Here is a 12,186-nt window from a genome sequence, read left to right as displayed (position 1 = left end):
TTGACGTCCGTTTACTGACCGGAAACAACAATGAGGCTGATGTTCGTTTGTCTAGCTGCTTAATTTACCCTGTTTTCTATTAGCTAACATAAAGCAGCTCTTGAGTGTATGTGTTGACCCAACTAATCCGTTAATGAATCCGTGAATGAGACGGTCTCTGCTAGTGACCAGACGAGTCCAGTTCACGGCGAGCTCCTCCATGATGACTGTGTTTGAGACGGTCAGTAGTGTTTGTTATGAGGTGCTTGTGTGCTGACGATGAGAGGACAGATGTTTGAGTCAGCAGCTGTGCTCTGAAAACACATTCACTACGCATGTACACACGTAAACACACACAGCACAGCACGGTGCTCAGTTAACAGTGAATCTCTCGACTGGTGTTTTCATGAACCGTTTGTTAGCCGCACATGTCACTGAGGATGTCACATTTCAGAAAAGCAGCCAGTATTTAATTGATTTTATTCCTCATGAGCTGTGAAATACTGACATTTCTTTCCTTCTGAGACTGCAGTTTTTGAAATGATGTTTTAGTAACAAGGTTCAGGAGGAGCATGTCAGATACTTAGCCTAATCAACACCGGTGGACCACAATGTAGTTATCAATCCCATAGTATAAATATCGCTGACTTACCTCTATGCATTGAGGGTTTATCAGCATCCCTCCTCCACCCCATCTCCTCACTTCAAGTTCACTTTGTTAATAGAAGGGGAAGGGGGAGTACTCTAGATTCGGCCATTCCTTAGCTCGGAGCCCTTCCCCGGACAGCACGCCAAATATTCATACCATACCTCAGCTAATTATATGTAAGTGTGAACTAGTGAAACAAGACAAGCATATAGAGCACAGGTGTCATGGACTGAATCAGCTCAGACGATTCACTCACTCACTGAATCATCTTAGATGACTCACAGAATCATTTCAAATGACTAATTAGGCCAGTTTAAAATGACTCATTGTATAAGCTCAGATGACTTACCGAATTAGTGAAAATTATTCACAGAATCATTTCAGCTGACTCCTTCAACCAGCCCAGATGACTCATTGAATCAGCTCAGATAACTCAGATAACTCAGATTCAGATAGATTTATGGGCATGTTGAATACAATCTGTACATCGCCAAAGCTTTAATAACACAGCATTTCAGGTGACTCACTGAATCATTTCCAATAACTAATTTATCCAGTTCAGACGAATCACTAAATGTTTTCAGATGACTCCTTGATCCACTTGAAATGACTTGAAATGATCCGTTCAGATGACTCACTGAATTGTCAGATTGTTTTCAGTGAATCGTATTATAAAGCACCCAGTGACTCAGAAATGACTTGAGTTCAAACTGGTGTAGTTTAATGAGATGCTCCGTGTGTGAGCTGTGGATGTATCTGTGAGCAGCTTGAGTTTGAGCGCTGTGAGTCGCGTCTGAATGCAGCTGGATCTGCTCTTTATTAAACTCAATGAGTCATTTTTCATGTTAATGCTGTCAGACGCATAATAAAACTCTGTGCTTCATTATCAGTGCTCGGCTAGTGTCAGTGAATATGCAGATTTGTGTGTGTTTGTGGACTCTTGCTGACAGCCAGCAGACTCTCGTGTCCATTATGTAGCTTTTACTCTTATTGAATGCAGTTATTGAGCCCTTCTTCCTGGTTTTATCCTGAACTAGTTGTTCAGATTGCTCTGCTATTCAGTTGTCACAAATACAGGGCTGTTTTTCAGGTTAAACTGCGACCCGCTCCACATTCGGTAAGTGTTTCAGTGGCCAGACCCATGAAGTCCAGCGCTCCGGGCCTAATGGGGGTCCGATCGATAACGTGAAGCTTTTACCACTGAATAACATCCATCCATACATCTGCTGCTCTGAGAGAGAGATTCAGAAAATCAATGAGAGACTGAAAATGTGCCGATTTACAGAGACAGAATGGAAATATTATAAACTCATTCCAGCCTGCGCTATCTGACCTGAACCAGTTTCACATCCCTGAACCAGGACAAGCGCTGCGTCACTGATGCAGGAACCAGTCCAGTTCAGGGTACTTCAGCATCAGACACATTATTATCAGTGTTTTCAATTAGATTACAACTATTTGATTGTAGAAATGAATCAAGGGCTACACTCTGTTCAGTTTGCATTCCCTGATCTGAACCACAGATACTTTAAGACTGTTTTTGGGTCTGATGGGTGGATTGATCACTTCTGTTAATCGTTGTAGGTATAATAACCTACACTGTAAAACAAATCGGGTTTCTGAAATTTTACCGTAAAAAATACAGTAATTTTTTTGTAGATTTTATGGTTTTAGCTTAAATTTACAGTTAAATATCTTCATTTAACTGATGTAATGTTAATATACCAACCTACTGAAGTACTGAAATCTGTTTTGTATCTTTGTAATACACTGATAACCACCAAATGCAGCTGGTGAAGAGAAAGTCACATAATGAACCAAAGCCCATCACAAGCAGCTTTAAACAGTAACACACACATGTAAGGTGCTCAGTCGTTCACACAGACACTAAACACATCCGTTGTATCACGCATGAGACTGACATAATGCAATTAACATTCATTAAACAACATTGGATGTGACACACAACCCTAATATACAAAATTGGTAAGAAGAAACTAAGAAGAAACGGTTATTTCAACCAAAACATATCAAATTTGAAATGCAATGGTTATTCACTGTAAATTATACAGTCTTTTGCACATTGTCAAAGTGTTTCGGTCTCATTGGTTTTTCTAATATGAACAAAACCAGCAGAAGAGCAGATGAGTTCAGGCATTCAGTGTGGTTTCAAATGAAAGAATTATTCACATGCATTTAAACAGCACTTATTACTTTAACATGATTGTCTCTCAAAAATCACCAGATTGTTCACAGATAACTGTTTTTGCAACATTGACTCTTCTAGAAGTGAAGTGAACTGATCTGAATAGTGACTGTTGTCTTGTGTACCGCACACGCAGCTGTTGTTCATGTGTTCAGGACATCTCTGTGTGATCGCAGTGATCATGAACACTCGTGAGAGTTGATCTGGAAGCACATGAAGGTCCTGAACATGTGCTGTGATCTGTTCATGCTGTTTGATTCTTACCTCAGCATCTGCAGTCATTAGTGTGCATGTTTAATTATCATCAGTGAACCTGAGCGAGCGTCACAGATGTGCTGAAGCAACTATTACACCACACTTTCTCATGCTATATTCTGCGTCTGATGAAGTTGTAGTAATTGTGTTGTTGTTTCAGTATCAATAACTGTTGTGGTTTTTATTAATGTTTTGAACATTTTTAACGACTAGTAATTTTCATTAATTGACTATTATATATATTTTTTAATATTTTACAGTATTTTTCCCTTTTAATTTGAAAGGTTTAGTAATTCCGTTGTTGTTTTAGTGTTGTATATTTTATATTAATATGTTTTTCCATTTCCCCGTGGTGCTGGTTTCAGTAGAGCTTCTGGTGATTGTGTGTGTGTCGGTGTGTGTGTGTCGGTGTGTGTGTGTCGGTGTGTGTGTGTGTCGGTGTGTGTGTGTCAGTGTGTGTGTGTCAGTGTGTGTGTGTCGGTGCGTGTGTGTCGGTGTGTGTGTGTCGGTGTGTGTGTGTCAGTGTGTGTGTGTCGGTGTGTGTGTGTCGGTGTGTGTGTGTCAGTGTGTGTGTGTCGGTGCGTGTGTGTCGGTGTGTGTGTGTCGGTGGGTGTGTGTCGGTGTGTGTGTGTGTCGGTGTGTGTGTGTCGGTGTGTGTGTTCCCTGGGTGTGTGTCGGTGCGTGTGTGTCGGTGTGTGTGTGTCGGTGTGTGTCGGTGTGTGTGTGTTCCCTGGGTGTGTGTCGGTGTGTGTGTGTCGGTGTGTGTGTGTCGGTGTGTGTGTGTCGGTGTGTGTGTGTCGGTGTGTGTGTGTCGGTGCATGTGTGTCGGTGCGTGTGTGTCGGTGCGTGTGTGTCGGTGTGTGTGTGTCGGTGTGTGTGTGTCGGTGCGTGTGTGTCGGTGCGTGTGTGTCGGTGTGTGTGTGTCGGTGTGTGTGTGTCGGTGTGTGTGTGTCGGTGTGTGTGTGTTCCCTGGGTGTGTGTCGGTGTGTGTGTGTCGGTGTGTGTGTGTCGGTGCGTGTGTGTCGGTGTGTGTGTGTCGGTGTGTGTGTGTTCCCTGGGTGTGTGTCGGTGTGTGTGTGTCGGTGTGTGTGTGTCGGTGTGTGTGTGTCGGTGGGTGTGTGTCGGTGTGTGTGTGTCGGTGTGTGTGTGTCAGTGTGTGTGTGTCGGTGTGTGTGTGTCGGTGGGTGGCTGGTCTGACACGCTCCGTCTGTCTCTCTCTGGAGTCTCAGAGTCATGGAAACCTCGCACTCGTTCAGATGGAAAGAGGCCAGGCCCACCTCAGTCTGATTTCTAGGAGATTTGGGCTGTAAATCTTGTAAATATCCCTTCAGACGGGCTCCATTGTCCTGCTTCTGTTTCCCGGGCTGCTGCGTTTGATCCCGCAGGATTGGGATTCATTTGATCCGTGTGTGTTTTAATAGTATTCATTCCCACCTCAATACTCACACACTCCTATAAAATCATTTCATATTGATTCAGAGTCTCAAATTCCCTGTTAAATTAACCCACTTTCTCATTGAGAAGGCACAGACGATCAGATGAACGGCTCCGTCTGAATCAGGCTTATTATCATCCGCTAAACCTTGAAACCATAAAAACACTTTAGTGCTTCTAATAAAGCAAAACTGATACAGAATGACATATATATTTAAAAAATAACTTTTTTTTTCAGGTATTGCCAATCAACATTTCTTAAGTTTAATTTGGTCTACTAAAAATAAAATAGAAATAAAAAAAAATATTCAAACTACATAGACATCTTATATATATATATATATATATATATATATATATATATATAAAAAAAAAACAATAAAAATGTCAAAACATTTTTAACAAAATTTATAATACAAATAAATAAATAAATACAAATAATTCAAAATATGAATACAAAAAAATTCTAAAATTATACAGACATATTCAAAAATCATAAAAATGTGAAAAACAACATTTCAACAACAACAAAAATAAAACAAAAATGGAAAATATAAAAATAAAAACTGATTTGAAATATTAACACAAAGTCAGTGATTTTAGATGTGTGTGTGTGTGTGTGTGTGTGTGTGTGTTTGCGTGTGCGTGTGTGTGTGTCAGTCAGTGTGTGTGTGCGCATGTGTGTGTGCGCGCACGTGTGTGTGTGTGTGTGTGTGCATGTGTGTGTGTGTGTGTGGTTGATGTTGACAGCGGTGAGGATTGTTAATCGGTGATGTTTTATTGGATCTCAGTGGTGTTTGTGTGTTTGTGAACCGAGGCCCTGCTTTATGTTGGAGGGGCCGACTGGGGCTCCACAGGGTCCTCGAGATGCACTTAAGAGAGAGCACTGTCAGACAGCCAATCAGAGCGCAGATCCATTCATCCTGGAAATATGGTGCCCCCTACACACACACACTGAGACACACACACACACACACACACTGAGACACACACACACACACACACACACACACACACACACAGAGACACACACACACACACACACACTGAGACACACACACACACACACCCACACACACACACACAGAGACACACACACACACACACTGTTTTGTATATCTGCCGCTGCACACTGACCCTGGATCAGCTCCTGTAGTTCTCCGCTCCTCTGAAGCATCAGATGTTTCTCAGAGGAACAGAGATCTGGGACCGCAGGAGAAACTCTTTCTGAGGAAGATCTGAGCCGGTGTCCTGACATTTTATCCTACCCTGTCAGATTTTCCTACCGAGGTTTACTGCGCACGCGCACATCAATATCGCGTCCTTTGTCTCATGCTAAACAACGATATTTAATGTATCTGCATTACTGTAAGGGTAGGTTTAGGGTTGGGGTAGGTGTAGACTTTAATAAAAACGCAATTTAATTGGTAGAAACTAATATTTATTGTTGGTTTCCTGTAACTGTATCCCTTCTAGCTACAACCGCGAATATAACACATAATTACTGTATTTGTAGTACTGTAAGGGTATGATTAGGGTTGTGGTAGGTGTAGACATTAATAAATCATAACTTTACAGTAGCATTTTTCGTTGTACCCACTGTTTTAGTGGGAGGTAGGAAAATCTGACAGCGTAGGACAAATCGACAGAACACCGGTAATGAGATCTGCTGTGACTCTGAGAGACTGAAGTCCTGCAGATCGGACTCATTGTTCAGAGTGATGAAGAAAACACTTTGAGCTGGATAAAGTTTCAGCTCGTGCTCTTTTGTGCTGATTGTGGTGTGAGCAGGGAGAATAGAGACGCTCTGAAAGACTGATCATTGGCCTCTGTGTCACGGGCCAAACTCCTATAAGAGACGTCAAAAGAGCTTCCTAATGACGGCCATAAACCCTCTCCCATCAGCTCACCAGCAGGACTCACACAACATCTGCTTCCTGAACACATCATGAGACACACATCAGTACTGCTTCACTACTGAGGGACCACACTAACACTAACACCGTACTGAAAACATGCACTGCAACAGAATCACAGTCAGAAACATTTTATTGTTCTCATAACTCCAAAGTATTTCAGCTAGTTTGTAGATTTCTCATTTCTTATTATAATTGAATTCTAATTGTTCTAAAATTATATAAAACTGGAAAAAAAGTAAACAGTAAAATCACTGAAACTGTAACTAAAATTAAACAGAAAATAATAAACAAATACTGATAGGCCTATAATAGTATCATGATGATAGATACATATTGCATATAAAGTTAGTTTTTGGTTGTATTTTTTTATATTATTTGGCACTATGTCCAAAGCTTGCTTTACATATTTTAATTCTCTCTTATGTATTTATTTATTTTCTGTTTTCTGTGTTGAGAAACTAGGAGGAATATGAGATAAAGTGAATCATTATGTTTGTCTGCATGCAGGACTGAGTGTGAAACCCAGATTCTACAAATATCTGCTATTATTCTTTAATTTGGAATGTTTAATTTTGTTCTAGTTCTTCTGTTTTTCCTCTGGAGCTTTGTTAAGGTGCCATATGATAAAAAGTTAAGGATTATTATTATTTTATTAAAGGAACTTGCATTGTGTTTTTTTCTCTCAAGCCCATGATGTTGAAACTACAGGAATGTCACTTGTTTGTCATTCTCAAGTAATGAATAAGAATAACACACACACACCCCCTCACACACACACACACACACACACACACACACACACGCGCGCACACACACACACACACACACACACACACACACACACACACACACAGAGAGAGAAGCGCGGTGCTGCTGTAGCGTGTGCTGATCTGTGAGGACTGCGAGCAGGAAATGTTTAACCTCTATTGAGTCAGAGACAAAAGCTGGTGTGTGTGTGTGTGTGTGTGAGTGTGTGTGTGTGTGTGTGAGGGCGGGAGGCTGGAGCTGGGCTCAGTCTCTTCTGACGCTGCTCAGGAACACACATCAGCGTCTGACTGCTGCAGGATCACTCGTCCAGGTCTGTTCATCACTCTTTACTCTGCGTCTGATGGTGGGCTTACGGAGGGATTTCAGGCTTTAGTGAAGTAATGCTGTCCTACAGTTCAGAGCTGAGGTTTGCAACAGCTTCATCTTTAAAAAAGAGAGAAATCATCATATAGTGTTGAGTTGTTTCCCTCTGTGATGCTCTTTCTGGTGTGTGTATCGTCCCGGCTGTGTTTCCAGAAGCCTGATCTGATCTGATCTGGTCTATCATCAGTTTAGACTCACAGTGCTCTCGGGAAACGCTGCTCTGATTGTTCTGTGACTCCTGAAGCTTCAGGAAAATGGCACATTGTGTGTTTTCCAGCATCCTCTGCACATATGAGCAGCATTATAGTTTGGTTGTGTGAACTATTAGTCTCGGACAGGACTGAAGGAGATCCAGGTAGTTTGTCTCTGATGTCTGTGTGAATTTTGAATAATTCATATCAACTCTGTCTGTATGCTGTGCAGTATGTGTCTCTATTAAAGCTCATATTGACAGTGTTGGGGCTAACATGAGTTAGGGAATCAGTAACTTTGTAATTCAACAGAAAGATCTGAGTTACCTGTGTCTGTGTTCTCCAGGTTCTCCAGGTTCTCCTGATCCGGACACTGAAGCAGATCTTCTCTGGTGAGTTCATGTGATGTTTCTCTCTCTGGAGAACAGGAGATGTGTTTATCTGACTGTGTTTGTGTGAGATCCTGATCACTCTTCAGATCGATACTACTCACCAGTTCAGAAACAAGATTACACTGAGATCTTTCAAGTCCTTCGGTTTTTAAGACACGCAGGAAGTCGATTTAGTGCTAATGGATCAGAACGAGTCTTGATGCTTTAAATGTGTATCACTGCTGTGCTGAATCATGGGAAATTTAGTCTGTCGTCTCATAAATGGCTTGATTTAAGCAAGATTGACCACTGTTCTCCATCGAAGCACAGATCCAAACCCGGACAGTCAACAGCTCATCAAGACCACTTCGTTTGCACTGTGACTCTTTAATTGAGAGTCAGAAGAAACATCAGAGAATATCTGTGTTTGTACTGACTAAACTAAACCACATCCGGAGACTCATCTGTACTCAGAAGAGAGATCAACCTGACAAAACCTGCGGTTCATTTGTAATATCAGTATTAATATAGAACAAACAAAGTGTCTTTCAGGTGTAAAAATACAGCATGTTTTCTGTTAGGGTTAGTTATAGTATTTATAAATAGCTGTATAGAAAAAACAATAGATTTTTCTGAATGTCCCAATTTAAAGCTGCATTAATGATGACAACTTCAAACTAGTTCATGTAGACACGCTATTCTGTGAGTGTGTGTGTGTGTGTGTGTGTGTGTGTGTGTGTGTTTTCTTGTCAGTGGACACAGAGAAGTAGAAGTGTGTGTCTGCAGTAACATGCTGACACAGTTGCCTGAATAAACATGAGTCTTCAGCATATGAAGGAGCTGTAGATGTGTTTGCGTCTCTCAAATCAGTAACACACCACTTTGCTTCGCTGTCATTCATCATCGCCAGCTGGCTCCTGATTGGCTGTGAGGGTTGGGGGCGGATCCTGTGATAGATTACAGGAGCGGTGAGATGTGTTTGATTCACGTCCTCTCTCTGATGACTGTACACATGATCTGTAGTAAGGAGAGCAGACGGTTCGACAGTGAGGAGGTTCTCTACAGGTGATCAGATGTAGCAGCAGGTCTGAGATCAGCGGTCATATGAGCAGCAGATGCTCCCTGCGTCTCAGTGAACACCTCAGTGTCTCTCACGCTGCGAGGACAGTGTGCTCACTTCATTACTCTGAAGCTCCACTGCTGCACACCGCTTTATGAGCTACACTTCAGCTTTAGCTGTTAGTGTGCACTATACAGATAGTGTGCACTGTAAAGATAGTGTGCTGCTAGTGTGCATTGTAAATATAGTGTGCTGTTAGTGTGCACTATACAGATAGTGTGCTGTTAGTGTGCACTATACAGATAGTGTGCTGTTAGTGTGCACTATACAGATAGTGTGCTGTTAGTGGGCACTATACAGATAGTGTGCTGTTAGTGTGCACTATACAGATAGTGTGCTGTTAGTGTGCACTGTAAAGATAGTGTGCTGTTAGTGTGCACTGTAAATATAGTGTGCTGCTAGTGTGCACTGTAAAGATAGTGTGCTGTTAGTGTGCACTGTAAATATAGTGTGCTGCTCGTGTGCACTGTAAAGATAGTGTGCTGTTAGTTTGCACTATACAGATAGTGTGCTGTTAGTGTGCACTGTAAATATAGTGTGCTGTTAGTGTGCACTGAACACATAGTGTGCTGTTAGTGTGCACTGAACAGATAGTGTGCTGCTAGTGTGCACCGTAAAGATAGTGTGCTGTTAGTGTGCACTGTAAAGATAGTGTGCTGTTAGTGTGCACTGTAAAGATAGTGTGCTGTTAGTGTGCACTATACAGATAGTGTGCTGTTAGTGTGCTGTTAGTGTGCACTATACAGATAGTGTGCTGTTAGTGTGCACTGTAAAGATAGTGTGCTGTTAGTGTGCACTGTAAAGATAGTGTGCTGTTAGTGTGTACTGTAAAGATAGTGTGCTGTTAGTGTGCACTGTAAAGATAGTGTGCTGTTAGTGTGCACTGTAAATATAGTGTGCTGTTAGTGTGCACTGAACAGATAGTGTGCTGCTAGTGTGCACCGTAAAGATAGTGTGCTGTTAGTGTGCACTGTAAAGATAGTGTGCTGTTAGTGTGCACTATACAGATAGTGTGCTGTGCGTGTGCACCGTAAAGATAGTGTGCTGTTAGTGTACACTATACAGATAGTGTGCTGTTAGTGTGCACTATACAGATTGTGTGCTGTTCGTGTGCACCGTAAAGATAGTGTGCTGTTAATGTGCACTGTAAAGATAGTGTGCTGTTAGTGTGCACTATACAGATAGTGTGCACTGTAAAGATAGTGTGCTGTTAGTGTGCACTGTAAAGATAGTGTGCTGTTAGTGTGCACTATACAGATAGTGTGCTGTTCATGTGCACTGTAAAGATAGTGTGCTGTTAGTGTGCACTGTAAATATAGTGTGCTGCTAGTGTGCACTGTAAAGATAGTGTGCTGTTAGTGTGCACTGTAAATATAGTGTGCTGCTAGTGTGCACTGTAAAGATAGTGTGCTGTTAGTGTGCACTGTAAATATAGTGTGCTGTTAGTGTGCACTGAACAGATAGTGTGCTGTTAGTGTGCACTGAACAGATAGTGTGCTGCTAGTGTGCACCGTAAAGATAGTGTGCTGTTAGTGTGCACTGTAAAGATAGTGTGCTGTTAGTGTGCACTGTAAAGATAGTGTGCTGTTAGTGTGCACTGTAAAGATAGTGTGCTGTTAGTGTGCACTGTAAATATAGTGTGCTGCTAGTGTGCACTGTAAAGATAGTGTGCTGTTAGTTTGCACTATACAGATAGTGTGCTGTTAGTGTGCACTGTAAATATAGTGTGCTGTTAGTGTGCACTGTAAAGATAGTGTGCTGTTAGTGTGCACTGTAAAGATAGTGTGCTGTTAGTGTGCACTATACAGATAGTGTGCTGTTAGTGTGCTGTTAGTGTGCACTGTAAAGATAGTGTGCTGTTAGTGTGCACTGTAAAGATAGTGTGCTGTTAGTGTGTACTGTAAAGATAGTGTGCTGTTAGTGTGCACTGTAAAGATAGTGTGCTGTTAGTGTGCACTGTAAAGATAGTGTGCTGTTAGTGTGCACTATACAGATAGTGTGCTGTTAGTGTGCTGTTAGTGTGCACTGTAAAGATAGTGTGCTGTTAGTGTGCACTGTAAAGATAGTGTGCTGTTAGTTTGCACTATACAGATAGTGTGCTGTTAGTGTGCACCGTAAAGATAGTGTGCTGTTAGTGTGCACTGTAAAGATAGTGTGCTGTTAGTGTGCACTGTAAAGATAGTGTGCTGTTAGTGTGCACTATACAGATAGTGTGCTGTTAGTGTGCTGTTAGTGTGCACTGTAAAGATAGTGTGCTGTTAGTGTGCATTGTAAAGATAGTGTGCTGTTAGTGTGTACTGTAAAGATAGTGTGCTGCTAGTGTGCACCGTAAAGATAGTGTGCTGTTAGTGTGCACTGTAAAGATAGTGTGCTGTTAGTGTGCACTATACAGATAGTGTGCTGTTCGTGTGCACTATACAGAGAACTTTTTTTTTCATTTTCATGTAATTATAAGTGACATGCAGTTAAATGTCTACACTCAGTGCACTTAAGTGTGTTCCTTCTGTAATAGAAGCATGCTTCTTTCTGATTCTGCGGTCTCCCTGATCTCTGTGGACTGTGTGTTATAGCTGATCATTTAACACAACAACCGCTGTGTGTCTCTGAATGTGTGCGTTCAGCTCAAACGTTGGCATTGTGACGGTGAGCCGCTGCAGTGCATTCTGGGTGACCTGATTGACTGATCTGAATAGCTGTGCTTCTGTTGACCTCCATAAATCACAGAGCTGTGGATCAGTACAGATGGAGGCCACATCCAGTCCTGACGAAGCTGCTGTTAGACGTCCTGTTTGTGTGCGCAAGAAGTCAAGTGCAGGAGAAAACTGTAAATATGTAAAACTGCATGAAGTCACAATAACTTTTTTCTCAGAATTGTGAGTCAATATCTCACAATAATTGCTAAATGTAAACTCAAAATTGCAAAAAAAATGT

General features: G+C 41.7%; 1 protein-coding gene across 13 annotated transcripts in view; it reads left to right on the top strand.

Annotated features, from left to right (window-relative positions):
* LOC113042979 (neuronal cell adhesion molecule) overlaps positions 1–12,186 on the top strand; it is a 78,799-nt gene that overhangs the window by 23,935 nt on the left and 42,678 nt on the right. For 9 of the 13 annotated variants that reach the window (XM_026202026.1, XM_026202031.1, XM_026202024.1 and 6 more), the window contains exons 1-2: positions 7,432–7,520; positions 8,111–8,156. The gene's annotated coding sequence lies outside the window, so the exon portion shown is untranslated. Of the gene's footprint in view, positions 1–7,430; positions 7,521–8,110; positions 8,157–12,186 lie in introns of those variants that run through there. The other 4 variants (XM_026202027.1, XM_026202028.1, XM_026202021.1 and 1 more) reach the window with 2 other exon arrangements.

The sequence above is a fragment of the Carassius auratus genome, chromosome 25 (assembly GCF_003368295.1).
Source record: "Carassius auratus strain Wakin chromosome 25, ASM336829v1, whole genome shotgun sequence".
Taxonomy (NCBI): Eukaryota; Metazoa; Chordata; class Actinopteri; order Cypriniformes; family Cyprinidae; genus Carassius; species Carassius auratus.
This window is presented reverse-complemented; position numbering and strand designations above follow the sequence as displayed.